We start from the raw sequence: 15,038 nt of genomic DNA, 5'->3' as shown, positions 1-15,038 counted from the left end.
CCAACTTAATGAGAAGTTATAAATACACCAAATAACTCAGTCCCAGGAATGCACTAATTGGAAGAATAATAGTGCATGTAATTCTAGCATGATGTCTGCTTTAACATATTGATCGTTGCATAAGTTAGATGTTTTTACAGTGTCAGTGGTTTTAATTAGATGTTTACACTGCTTTTATTGGAAAGGATTACTGCTTTTATCTAAGGAAAAATCATGTATATGGCTTTGTTGATTTCAAATATTCACAGTACAGAAGACAATATAATTTGCCCTTTTTTGTCAGTGCTATCATTTAACTTGGATAATTTTGGCAACAGTCTTTTCCTTAAAGTCTTGTCATGATTCACTGCTTTTTACTCTTCAAAACACTGGTTTAATTTTACATCTTCATGTAGTTCTTATCTCTTGTAATATCCAAATCCGATGACTACCAGTTTTTAAATTACTACCTATAAATCACAAGGCATAAAAATGGATGACTCTCCATTCAGAAATAATGAGAAAAGGAGGTGCTGTGACTTGAATTAGCAGATAACTGCTCAAGAAGCAAAGCTGCGAAGGGAATGCTGTAATGTGTATCGTGGGGAGAAATGTCATGCCATTAATCCTGACGCCAGATCCATGAGCCTTCACATTTGGGATCCTATTCCACACTTGCCAGCTTAAAAAACGTGACAAAGCCTTCAGTCACATTCAGAGAATGTTTTGGTTAACTGAATGGTTTAGGGGGGCACATGGTTATTCATGCTGCTTCTTCCTACAGACTGTGATTTATTTCTTTGTGTTGCATTTTGTTTGTGGCTTCCAAAGTCATCAACACACTGGCATGTATCCCTCACAAACAAATCATTCAGGTGCTTCCTATTAAAGCTTAGCTTCTCTTTGACTTCCCCAAAAGGACTTTAATTAAGAAAGCTAAAGTAGACATAATACAATGTGGGGCAAAAGTAGGTTTACAGTTGTTCATATGAAAAATAATACAATAATTAATAAACAATAATACGAGAATAGATTCTGTTTTGTAGATTCACAAATGTAAACCCACTTTTGTCCCACCCTGTGTATATTAAGAGAAGGGGATGTTACAATATAAACAAAAAGCCAGCTTTTTTCTTACGAAAATAATTTGGAAAAGGTTGCTAATCGTTGGTTTCAACTGTAAAAGCACGTTAAATTTATGCAATGATGTGTCATTCTCAGTTACATAAAAAGTCTAATTAGAACTTAAATCCAATTAGCAAATCCAAGTGTGTTAAAAGTCTAATTTAATCAGAGATATCGTAGTCCTCTTGTCAAAGTTAAAACCTTATGAAATTTCTTTTGGGCTTTCTTCTCTTCTGAGGTCAACTGAAGTCTATCCTCAATTACATTGCTTGATGTGAATTTTTTCTAATGACTTTTTAAAGATTTTATTTTTTTAAGCCAAATAGTGAAGAAGTGATGTACAATATTAGGACAGGGGGTAAATTTCCAATGTGCTATCCATTTTACAATTATATTACTTGATTCTTAGCTGAATGAATAGCTTTTGCTACTTCATTTTGTTCATGATAAATATGTCTAACCTGGCAAAATAAACACAGAGCTCATTTTTTTCACATTGAGTGTTTTTATTTTTAAGTGTGGTAAACTTATTGTCAATTTTGCCTAAATAAATGACATCTATTAGTGTTAACCCGACCATAATATTCTGGTGTAATGGCTAGTTAAAATATTAAAATTTGCTGAGCAGTTTGTTTCAGTGATGCTATGGAGAAACATTTAAAAATATATGGTTTCCACCTTCTTCTTAATTGTCCTCCCTTTAACATAACTGAATATAGCTAATTGTTTAAAATTTCTAAAGTACTCTAGTATTGGGGGGTTTGAAATAACAATAATAAAAAAGTGCCTACTGGAGTAAAGTAGGTAGATCTATCTTGTCTTCAAATCAGCATAATAACTTAAACATTATTTGTACCATACATGATGTTTCTTCTCTCTTTTTTTATTTTATTCATGTTGATCATCTAGTGGCCCTATCTTTATAAACCACCCCTCTCTTTGGTCCTTTGGAGAATTGCTTTCTTTCTTTTTTTATCCCGAGACAAGTGTTCCAAATGATCCAATTTTTTTTCATAACTATAGCTTCTTGGTTTAGCAACTTTAATGATTGTTCATGTGACCCAAACCAATCAATGTCCTTCCTTGAAGTTTTATTTTTAATATCAAGTGTGTGCACGGTCGTCAAGTAAATAAACTGATATGAGGTACTTATATATTTTAGTGTTTGGCCAGATTCTCTCACATAAAAGACATAATTTTCTCCTTTGCTTAATGGCTTGATAAAGTTTTTTTATCTTTCTATTTTCTTCTTCCTACTTCCCCCCTTCTCTTTTTTCCTTTCTTTTTCTCTATCAGACTCACATGTCTTTTGATTATAACATTTGTGAAGTTATTCCTGTTCTTATTAACAGCAGCCTATATTTTAGGATTGGTAATTCCTTTCACTTAACTCGGTTCTTCATATGCATGAATTCTAATACCTAATGTTACCTGAATGTTAGCTGTGGACCACATGAACTGGGATTTTTAGAGATTGAATTTTAAAGCAAAGAAAGTATAAGACCCAAAATCTCTGGAAAAGTAGAAATAAAATATATCTAATCATCACATATCAACAGTGGGAATAAGAAAAAATATATAAAAAAAAATAAGACTTCCAGTCAAGATGGAGACATAGGTAAACAAGGCTTGCTTTCTTGCATAACCACATCAAAATTACAACTAAACTATAGAACAACCATCATTCAGGAACATTAGAAATTGAGTTGAATAGAAGTTCTACAGCTATGGAATTGAAGAAGAAACTACAGTGTCACTGGTAGGAGGAGTGGAGCATGGAAGGGCTAGTCTAACACTCATGTGCAGCAGACAAAATTTGGGAGGGATTTGTCAGTTATGAAGTGTCCTGGCCACACATCAAGGTCCCCCAGCCCGATTACAGTGCCAGGAAAAGAAGTCGCTATAACTTCTGGCTGTTAAAAGCCAGTGGGGATTGAGGCTGTAGAAAACAGAAACTGCTGGATTCCCTGGCAGATCCTCTTAAAAAACTAAGGTACAGACTTACTTAGACATACTGCCTCAGAGCTCCAGCATGGGGCAACAGATTGAAAGGCATCGAAGAATGTGGACGAACTGAACTGTACAGCACCAGTGGGAGAATTAAAGGGCAGTTTTCTTCCAGAAAGAAGTGCTGGCAGAGGCCAATGTTCCTTTTCTGGGGAGCCCTCCCCTCACAGAGCCACAGAGCTGAAAGGAAGGTACCATATCTGTAACTCCAGCAACCTGGCTCACACTGTTTGTCCCACCCTGGTGATTTCCTCATCCAACTCTCTGTCACCCAATGTTTGGGCTCACCGGAGCTATTTCCAGTAGCTTTTCCATATGAAGAGCTTGTCTTGACCCATGCTTCAGACTTTCTAAATTATGTCAGACAAGCAGCATCTGGCTTCAGTGAGCCCTGTACCTCTCACTAAGTTGCCCCAGGCCTGGCACTAGCAGGAGCTGGCCTTGGTTCACAGCTTGGCCTTGCCTGGCACCTCCAAGCCCAGCACAAGTAGCAGCCATCTGAAGATTGTTTTTTAGCTTATGCTGTGTGATGTGGGACAGAACACAGGCAGTGGTTGACCCTGGATGTGCCAACAGTAATTTAGGCTTGACTATAACAGGAGAGTGTACACAGCCCACACAGGGGCCACATTTAAGTACCCAGTGCCTTTGACCCTACAGGGCACCTACTACATTAGGCCACCATACCAAGCCTGGGAGATGTAGAAGCTCTACATAATAAATGAAACAAACACAGGGAGCCTTCCAAAATGAGGAGACAAAGAAACATGGCCCAAATGAAAGAACAGAACAAAACTCCAGAAAATAATATTAAACTAAATGGAGACAAGCAAGCTACTAGATGCAGAGTTCAAAACACTGGTTATAAAGATGCTCAAGAAATTTAGTGAGGACCTTGATAGCATAAAAAAGGGGGCATGAATCCATAAAAATAGCCAGTCAGAAATGAAGAATACAACAATTAAAATAAAGAACAATTTATAGGGAATCAACAGTACAGTAGATAAAGCCAAGAATCAAATCAATAATTTGAATCATAAGGAAGCAAAAAAAACATTAAGTCAGAACAGCAAGAGGAAAAAAGAATTAAAAAAATGAGAATGATGTAAGGAGCCTCTGGGACAATTTCAAGTGTACCAACATTCACATAATGGGGATGCCAGAAGGAGAAGAGAGAGAGAGCAAGAAATTGGAAACCTGTTGGAAAAAAATGATAGAAATTTCCCTAACTTGGTGAAGAAAATAGATATGTAAGTCCAGAAAGTACAGAGAGTCCTAAGCAAGATGAACCCAAAGAGGCTGACCCCAAGACACATCATAATTAAAATAGCAAAGGTTAAAGGCAAAAAAAGAATCTTAAAAGCATCAAGAGAAAAACAGTTAGTAACCTACAAGGGAACCCTTATAAGACTTTCAGCTGATTTCTCAAGAGAAACTTTGCAGGCTAGAAGGGATTAGCAAGAAATATTCAAAGTGATGAAGAGCAAGGACCTACAACCAAGGTTACACTACCAAGTAAAGCTATCATTTTGAATTAAAGGACAGCCCTGGCTGTATGTATCACTGAATTGAGTGCTGGCCTGTGAACCAAAGGGTCACTGGTTCACTTCCCAGTCAGAGCACCTACTTGGATTGGGGGCCAAGTCCCCAGTTGGGAGCATGTGAGAAGCAACCACACATTGATGTTTTTCTGCCTCTCTTTCTCCCTACCTTCCTCTCTCTCTAAAAATAAATTACTTTTAAAAAATCTTTAAAATGAAGAAAGAATCAAAGGGCAGATAAAAAGCTTCCCACATCAAAAAAAAATCCTAAAGTCGCTCATCACCACAAAACTAGCATTATATAAAATGTTAAAGGGCCTTCTTTAAGAAGAAGAAAAGGATTAAAAAATATGAACAGTAATAGGACAATAAATATATTTTTTTCAGCGACTTATTCTAAAAAACAAAATAAACAAACAGAACAGAAACAAAGTCGTAGATACAGAGAATGTTCTGATGGTTGCCAGTGGCAGGGGATTGTGAGGATAGGTGAAAAATGTGAAGAGTTTAAGAAGTACAAATTATGGCAGCGAGTAGGAGGGATCACAATACCTGATACCAAACTGTATTACAAGGCCACTGTAATCAAAACAGCCTGGTACTGGTATAAAAACAGCCAAATAGACCAATGGAATAGAACAGAGAGCCCAGTAATAAATCCAACTCTCTACAGTCAATTAATATTTGACAAAGGGGGCAGTAACATAAAATGGAGTAAAGATAGCCTCTTCAACAAATGGTGTTGGGAGAACTGGACAGCAACGTGCAAAAAAAAAAATGAAACTTGAGCACCAACTTACACCATATACCAAAATAAATTCAAGATGGATAAAAGACTTAAATATAAGCCATGACACCATTAAAGTCCTGGAGGAGAACATCAGCAAGAAAATCTCAGATATTTCACGCAGCAACTTTTTACTGATATGTCCCCTAGAGCAAGGAATATAAAGGAAAGAATAAACAAATGGTATCTCATCAAAATAAAAAGCTTCTGCATGGCTAAAGAAAACAGTATTAAATTAGCAAGCACAACCAACTGTATGGGAAAACATATTTGCCAATGATACCTCAGACAAAGGTTTAATCTCCAAAATATACAAAGAACTTACATGACTCCACTCTAAGAAGACACCCAACCCAATTAAAAAATGGGAAAAGGACTTGAACAGACACTTCTCCAAGGAGGACATACAGAACATCCAGAGACACATGAAGAGATGCTCAATATCGTTAGCTATCAGAGAGATGTAAATTAAAACCACAATGAGATACCACTTTACACCAGTCAGGATGGCTATCATAAACAAAGAAACAAACCACCAGTATTGGAGAGGTTGTGGGGAAAAGGGGTCCTTAGTTCACTGTTGGTGGGATTGCAGACTGGTACAACCATTATGGAAAACAGTATGGAATTTTCTCAGAGAAATAAAAATTGACCTGCCTTTTGACCCAACAATTCCACTGCTGGGATTATATCCTAAGAATCCTAAAACATCAATTTCAAAGAACCTATGCACCACAATGTACATAGCAGCACAATTTACAATAGCCAAGAGTTGGAAGCAACCTAGGTGCCCATCAGTAAATGAATGGATCCAAAAATTGTGGTACATATACACGATGGAATTCTATGCAGCAGAGAGGAAGAAGGAGCTACTACCCTTTGCAACAACATGGATGATGAAACTGGAAAGCATTATGCTGAGTGAAATAGGCCAGGAGTTGAAAGACAAATACCATATGATCTCACCTTTAACAGGAAGCTAAACAACAAAACAAACAAGCAAGCAGAAAAAAAAAAAGACACTGAAATAGAGAACAAGGGGACAGTGACCAGAGAGGAGAGGGAAGGGAAGTTAAGGGGAAAAAGGGGGGAGGAATTTGGAGAAACAAATAGGAAGGACACAGGGACGAGAACTACGGGGGGTGGAAATGGGAGGGAGGTGGGGAGCAAGGGGCGGGGGAGGCTGGGATGGGAAAAATAGGCAAAAAAACTGTACTTGAAAAATAACTAAATAAAATTTAAAAAAATAAAAAAATATATTTAGACAAAAAAAAGAAGTACAAATCAGTAGTTGCATAATAGTCACAGGAATGTAAAGTACAGCATAGGAAATAGAGTAGCCAAAGAACACACATGCATGACCCATGGACGTGGACATCAGTGTGGGGATTGCCTGAGGGAACAAGGTAGGGTCTAGGTAGAGCAGAGCAAAGGGGGACAACTGTAATAGCATAATCAATAAAATGTAATTTAAAATAAATACATACAATAAAAAGACCAATTCTATCTACAAAAAAATTAAAAAGTAAAATAATATTTATTGCCTATATTGAATAGAACAGTTTTTAAAAATACTTTCTATATGTCATCATGGTACTGAACTCTTAATACATGATCTCATTTAAGCCTTAAAATAAGTTTATGAGAAGGTGCTATTATCATTGTTACATTATAAGTACAGAAACTAAGTAATCAACTAAGGTCACATATCTGCTAAGAAAGGAAACTAAAACTTAAACTAGTGCTTTTTAAAGTGTGGATTCAATTTTTTAAAAATGTGGTGCTGCTTTACAGTTTAAAGACTGTTCATCAACCCGATCTATTTAAGGTCAAGTAGAGAAGTTATTCTTATTTTATAGTCAAGGACACTGAGATTTAGAACTTTAAAAGCTGGTTCAATATAATAGCTAGTGAAATCGCATTTTGTTAATACCATTCTAAAGGCAAAATCATCATCATCATCATCATCATATATCAGTGTCATTATTTTTGTAAAATTTATTATCACATATGCAAGTACATAGAGCTTTATTTACATTAATTACTCTTAAAAACCACCCAAGGAAAAAGGCATCATTAGTATTTTACAGAAGGAGCAACTGAGGATCGAGAGGTTCTGCTTCTTCCATTGTGTTATCTTTTATCCACTCAAAGAGTCAAGAGGCATTGAGTAAATTAAGGAACATAGTAGAAAAATGAAGTAGACAAAAGATTCTAAATCTCTCCTTTGTGTGACCAACTTACTAAAGATCAGCATGGCACACATTTCATTTACCTTAAAGCCTGAGGATGCCTCTCAAAATGTATACCAAACAAGAAAGATGAAGTAAATATCATCAACAAGCAAAGGAAATGTTGATTATCTCCATCATTTTGAAAGATTTCTTAAGTGTTACATCTCTTTAATTTCTGTTCTAACCATTCATTACCCATGTGTTCACCTCAAGCTATTCTGTTTGATTATAATAACTCTTCCAATAATAAGCAATAAAAATGAGTTCATATGGATCCAATTTGAATTTGTATCTACGATTGGTCATATTCCTTGCAGCACCACAAGGTTGACAGGCATAGTGTTTGATAAAAACTAGAAGAATTTCACTTAGGTTCAAGTGTGAGGCTCATTTAACAACTTCTCTGGTTACATTGTTTGAAATTTCATTAATTTGACTTCCCTGGCTATGGGGAGAAAGTCCTTTTTTGTCTGGTTGTGTTTTTGTTTTTCAATCTATCTTTTTTTTTTAAACAATGAGACCAGAGACTAATAAAGAAAATGCAGAAAAATTCCTTTCTAAGTAAATAATAATAAAAGTGGCCCCTGCAGTACCTGAGATTTACAGAAAGTCACAATGCTGATGGCAAAAGAAGACTTACTATCTTCCACGGTCTGGCAGTCTAGACAAAATTTAGAAAGAATGCAAAAATAAAAAGTAATTCAATTTCCTTTCAATTACCATATATTGATTTCCTATAGTATTTTCTGGTTATTGCTCAAAGTCATCTTAGAAGCTTAAAAATGCTTAATGCTTTAATTATTTCCTTCATTGGAGCTTTAGCAATAATAATCTTGTAGCTTTCTGTTAAAATCAATGTAATATCTTGTGTTCAACTAACTGGTTGATGTATTTGCATGAGAATAGTAGTACGTTCCTACCTCATATCATATGTTATATCATTAATATAATACCCAAGTTTTAAATATTTACTTTTGCCCTCAATGTTTTCACTTTTCATTTGTCTATGGGCTTTAAAGGATGATGTTTGACTTACCCTCCTATTTTTCAGGCAGTGTTACAATGTCAAAAGGAGCCGAACTGTTCAAGTTTAATTTTACGCTCAGTAGCATGTTGGCTTTAATAACAGGAGTCAAGAGAGCTCTTAATTGGATACCAAATGGAAATCCCTACATTTATAGCTTGTATCATATGGAACCAGCGAAGCCTAGTTGTAGTACCAAATCTCCAGCTGCAGGACACAAAATATCCACTGTGCTGAGGTGCTGCCAGCCACTATATTTCCTTTATTTGCTTTCTAAGCCTTCAGAAGAAGAGGAAACAACAAAGGCATAGGCAAAGTAGCTGAAAGCTAATCAGTTAGAAATATACAGCTTTTATTTGGTAGATATTAGTTCTGTGATGGGTTAAAAGTAAAAAAAAAAAACATATGGCAGGTTGACTCTAAAACAGTTTTAAGGAGTTAAATTGGAATGTTTTCCTTCTTGATATTATAGGAATGTGGTGTGCCAGTAATTCCTCCAATAATAATTTTCTGTATGGAATTTCCACCAGCAAAATAAATTCAGTTGGTAAAACTTGCTCCCTAGGGGAAATTTCCTCCTAAGTTTCTATTCCTACAGCTTGGTCATTACCATGAAGTAGTGGTTGTTTTTTAGATTATGTAGAACAGCCTTAGCACTTGGGTTTCTTCAGGGTAAAATGTCTTTGAGAGTCAAAAAAATATCCCCTGTTTTGACCATTTATATTTCCCCATATTGCTGCTGAAGAAACCTTCTGCAGCAGGTTTTTTAACTGCAGTATGTAAAAACACATTTACAACAAGATGAACTTAAGTGATTTCCACAAATAAAGACTATAAACATGAGAAGCCATATTCACATATGGAAATAGATTAAAATTGTTCTGTGTAGCCATAGTGGCCTCTCTCAGATGTCACCGGGTACTTAACTGATTTAATGATATTCTAACATTATTACACATTTTCTTTTCTTTTAAAATAATTAATGGTGTAAAATTACTATTACTATTATTTAGAGGCAATATATCATAGTGGTTAAATTCAGAAACCCTAAAACCAGACTACTTAGTTCTGACACTGCTGGGCCTGTGATGTTGGGCCTCAGTTTTCTCACTTTTGAAATGGGAATAGTGACAGTAAGTTCCTCACAGGGTTGGTGACAGGGTATATGTCAAGTGTTTAGATATGTTCTTGGTCATGATAACTAAAGAGGTGTTCATTATTGTTATTCCTACAATAACAGTATTTTGTTGGTTGCTCCGACTGACCATCTGGAGTCATTTATTTTAGTGATGAAGCATGCTTCTAAAGTTGTAGTTCTTAACTTTGGAACCATCTTAATCATTTTTGTGTGTGTCATACCTATTACAGTTGTACAAGGAAAATAATTATTTTAATGAAGTTTAAAAGGTTGCTATTAATTTACAATGTTTAATATAAATCCTCTCTATTGCACTTTAGTTTTTTGTTCCCAATCTAAAAATCTCAACACCAGAATTTTCCTTATATTCTATTCTTTGCAACACCTCTGCTTAGATATCTCAAAGGCTCCTCAAATATCTAAAAGATGAAGCTCAGAATCTACTCCCTATCATCCATCCAGTCCCACTGGCCAGAAACCAAGAAGTCAGCTTACCACTTATCATCTAATTCACTGGCCTTTTATAAATCTCACTTACTTTAAAAAAAATCCCTAGAATCTATTTAACTCTACCTTCAAGATAATTCTAAATCATAGGCAAATTTGAAAACCAGTGATTTAATTTTTAATATATCTTATTATGCTATTACAGTTGTCCCATTTTTTCTCCCCTTTATCCCCTTCTGCCCTGCACCTCACCTCCCACCAGCATCCCCCTCAAAGTTCATGTCCATGGGTTATACATGTAAGTTCTTTGGCTTCTCCACTCCCTATGCTATTCTTAACCTCCCCCGGTCTATTTTCTACCTACCATTTATGCTTCTAATTTCCTATACCTTTTCATGTGTTCTCCCCCTTCCACTCCTCGCTGATAACTTTCCATGTGATCTCCATTTCTGTGATTCTGTTCCTGTTCCAGTTTGCTTCATTTGTTTTTGTTTTTGTTTTGTTTTGGGTCCCGTTGTTGATAGTTGTGAGTTTGTTGTCATTTTACTTTCATAGTAGTTTTGATCTTCTTATTTTTCTTAGATACCTTTAACATTTCATAAAGTAAGGACTTGGTGATGATGAACTCCTTTAACTTGACCTTATCTGGGAAGCACTTTATCTGTCCTTCCATTCTAAATGATAACTTTGCTGGATAGAGTAATCTTGGATGTACTCGTAGGTCCTTGCCTTTCATGACTTGAAATACTTCTTTCCAGCCATCTTGCCTGCAAGGTTTCTTTTGAGAAATCAGCTGATAGTCTTATGGGAGCTGTCTCCTTTTGCTTGTTGTTTTTAAGATTCTCTCCTTATCTTTAATCTTGGTTAATGTAATTATGATGTGCCTTGGTGTGTGCTTCCTTGGGTCCAACTTCTTTGGGACTCTCTGAGTTTTCTGGTCTTGCATGTCTATTTCCTTTACTAGATTGGGAAAGTTCTCCTTTATTTTTTCAAATAAGTTTTAAATTTCTTGCTCTCCCTTTTCTCCTTCTGGCATCCCTATAATTCAAATGTTTGAATATTTAAAGTTGTCCCAGAGGTTCCTAAGCCTTTCCTCATTTGTTTTGAATTCTTATTTCTTAATTCTTCTGTTTGAATGTTTATTTCTTTCTTCTTCTCAAAATCATTGATTTGAGTCCCACTGAAAACCAATCATCTTAAAAACATAGGTTTCCTTGATTGGCAGAATCTTAAATACTTGCCATTATTCAATAAATTATTGAATTAATTCACTTTAACTCATCCTTCAAATTTCAATGTAAACATCAATAGCTCAGGGTAAACTTCCCTGGCCACCTGTCCCTACCCTAGGCTAGCTTACATCACTCCAATACTGTATCATGTTTCTTTATTTTATAATAATATTACAGTTATATTTTAATCTATATTTTATATGATTAATATTCATTGCACTAGTTATCTGTCACTTTCCAAGGGGATAAGAAAATATTATCATCTTGTCTCCTCCTTTAATAAATACATAATTCCTATCACAAAGTGGGGCTTCAATTTTCATTGAATACTTAAGAAATTTAGGTGATTTTTTAAGCAGGAAACATACCTTGTAGTGATTGTTGTTTTTTAAAATGATTCCCTAAAAGAAGTTCTCAATACATATAGCCAAGACACTATGCTGCTAGCTAATAGGTGAGCTTTTTAATTTTTTAAAATTTGAAATGTAAATTAGCAACTCTCATTCTTTCTGGGTGCAGAAGGGGTATTATAAAAATCTTCTTGTGATCTTTCTTACAGGTCTGTGTAATGATGATCAAGGAATGTTTTATGAAAGTCTTCAGTATGAAGAATGATGATATTACCTACTCTGTAGAGAATTAAGTTGTCATATTAGAGCTCTAATTCAAACAATTATATGACAACAACAATAGCAATAGTAAGAAATTGAGTACTAGGTAACCTACGCCAGGTTCTTCCTATATTCCAGACCTCATTTTAAGGCTTGTATCTATACTATTTCACTAGAAAGAAAACCAAAAAAATCCATAAAATAGAAACTTTTGAGAATGAAACATTACCTATCTAGGAGAAAACCCTCTCAAGATAATAGAATATTCTTGAAGACCCAGCCTCCTGGTCCAAAACTAATGAGTGTTTTTGTGTGTGTGTGTGTGTGTGTGGGGGGTGTTGGCCTGACATGGACAATTGCAATGGCTTTACCTTTGAGGCCAGTGAAATAAAGTTGTAGTGAAGAACTTTGGGGGCTTTGATGAAATATCAGTGTGCTGAGCCCAGGATCCTCCAGAGCTACTAGGGCCCTGGCCAAAGCCTCCTTGAAGAGTTCAGAAGAGTGGGTAACCTTGAGGACACTTTAATCTATCTTCATTCTTAGTATTTCTCCATTCCTATTCTGTCTCTTATCCCTCCCCACCCAGCCCCAAGGTCCATAACACTGAAGGAACGTTTTGATCAGGCTTCCCTCCAGCTGAGACAATTCCCCCATCTGTATTGATACAACTGACCCTTGCCTGGTGCCATTCTGTGGGGAGCCTGGACCTCTTCTCTAGGCTTGTTTTTCCAATGGCAGTAGGTAAATAAAGACTTGATTCTTATTCTCGTTTTGACCTGTTTTAATCAACTGCTCCCACACCTGCTAGCTCAGTGCTCCCTAGTTCAGCTCTTGACATCTCTCATTTTATAATGATGGTTCACCTTCATTAAAGACTTCCTGTGAGACAGGCACTGTGTCAAGCTCTACCTGTCATTTAATTTATTTTTGCGATAATACTATCACTCAAATACTACAACAATCCTGATTTTAACAGATGAGGAAATCGAGTATTAAAGAGCTTAATTGACCTGTTCTAGGTCACTCTGATGGCAATTGAAATAGCTAGGATTTGAAACTAGGTAGTTTAGTCCAAAAACTTGCTAGGCCATTTTGACCTGAATTAACAACAAACTTGTTCAAGGAAGAATACAGCAAGAGGCACAAAGACAGCCCCAAATGGCTTTGAGTTCGTAGTTAGTTCCATTTGTTTGGGGGCCCTTGAGAAGTTGAAATTTCCTTATAAAAATCCTCTTTCTTGCCTCAGGTATTCAAATTGAGTTTCTGTCATATGGAATGAAAAATATATAGCCAATATACATGGATATTGTGAATATATTTTATAACTAAGTCAATTAAGAAAAAAGATAATTTTTTAAAGAGTGAGGAAAAATTAAAGAACATTGGAGTCACTATTTGAGGACCTAGTAAGAACATTCAAAATATTCAAGTAAGGACATTTTTGAATCTGTATCTTCATCTAAAAATGAAATGGTTTTCAAGATAAATGAATTTTAAAGTGTTTTCCTACAAATCACATATGGGATTTTTATTACTAGTGATTGGGTCTATTTTGTGAATAGTTTCTTATAAAATGAGCAAACCAATTTAAAAAATACATAAAGCCAATGCATATTATTGATAGTGATAAATGGAGAACTGATGGAATTATTAAGCTGTGGGTTCCACAAAGACAAAGATCATTGTCTGTGTTATTTACTGGTGCATGTCAAGCACTTACACAGTTCACATGCAATAAATATCTGTTGAATGAACAAATAGGTTTTATTTTTCCCAAAGAATAAGTTAAATCTTAGTGACTACAGGATTTTGTAGCATGCGGGTTTTATCGCTAGTTGAGGGATAAACCAGCTAATCTCATAATATCCTTTGTAATTCTATAATTGTTTTATATGACAGATATATACCAAGACTCATTCCTGTGATGGGCAAAAAAGAATTTCTCATTCAGAATTTCCAAACAGCTCTCATGTTAAGCAGTAAAAGCAGCCATTGCATTCAGTTTTTCTGATGTCCATGGTGACATGGCACCTTTGCCTACATCAGTGTAATTTCTTTCTTTCTGGCTCCCTTTTGATCAGATGCCTGTGCTTATGTGCAATATGTGGGTGGAATGTTTGGGTTTCATGAGTAATGGTGAATCACAAAATGATTCACTGTATCCCTGAGTATTCTTACCAGCTTTGGGGACAATTTTTATTTCATTGCAGGATATTGCAAACATTTAAACAATTGAGGTTCCCATATTATCAAGCATGTTTAAACATGCAAGCATATTTTTTAAAGATTTTATTTATTTATCTTTAAAGGGGAAGGGAAGGAGAGAAGAAGAGAAATATCAATGTATGGTTGCCTCTTGTGGGTCCCCTGCTTGGGAACTGGCCTGCAACCCAGGCATGTGCCCTGACTGGGAATTGACCCGCAATCTTTTGGTTCGCAGGACGTCACTCAATCCACTGAGCTACACTAGTGGGGGCTCAAACATATTTTTTTAAAAAGTTGTTATTTTTGGTGGCTACATATACTTTTCCAATTACTCTTTTAAAAGTAATGATTTTAAATATGTTTCCCTGTACATGCTTCCATTGGTGATTATTAACTATAAATATACATATGATAAGTATAGGAGAAGTCAGAAATATTTGAAAGAGGTCAAGATTAACTGATCACAATAATCTTCAAGAGTTTTAGCAATAAATAATTTAGTGGATTCTAATACAACATTCTACATAGTATAAATATGTTATTCTTCCATCACTCAATATTTATTAATCAAGAAGGTAGCTATGTATTAAACACTCACTGCACTTGTATTATGGAATACAAGGAAACACAGAATATCACCTTTCACCTCCAAGAGTTTTTGATATTTCTGAAGTGACCCATTAGGAAATCTTTTTTTTTTAATAAAAG

General features: G+C 35.4%; 1 protein-coding gene across 1 annotated transcript in view; it reads right to left on the bottom strand.

Annotated features, from left to right (window-relative positions):
• Positions 1 to 15,038, bottom strand: part of GRID2 (glutamate ionotropic receptor delta type subunit 2) — a 1,451,106-nt gene that overhangs the window by 387,734 nt on the left and 1,048,334 nt on the right. The window lies entirely within an intron of this gene.

This window comes from Artibeus jamaicensis, unplaced genomic scaffold (genome assembly GCF_021234435.1).
Source record: "Artibeus jamaicensis isolate MK-2021 breed Jamaican fruit bat unplaced genomic scaffold, CSHL_Jam_final contig_452, whole genome shotgun sequence".
NCBI lineage: Eukaryota > Metazoa > Chordata > Mammalia > Chiroptera > Phyllostomidae > Artibeus > Artibeus jamaicensis.
The sequence above is the reverse complement of the archived record's forward strand: the minus strand, read 5'-3'. Positions and strand labels throughout refer to the sequence as shown.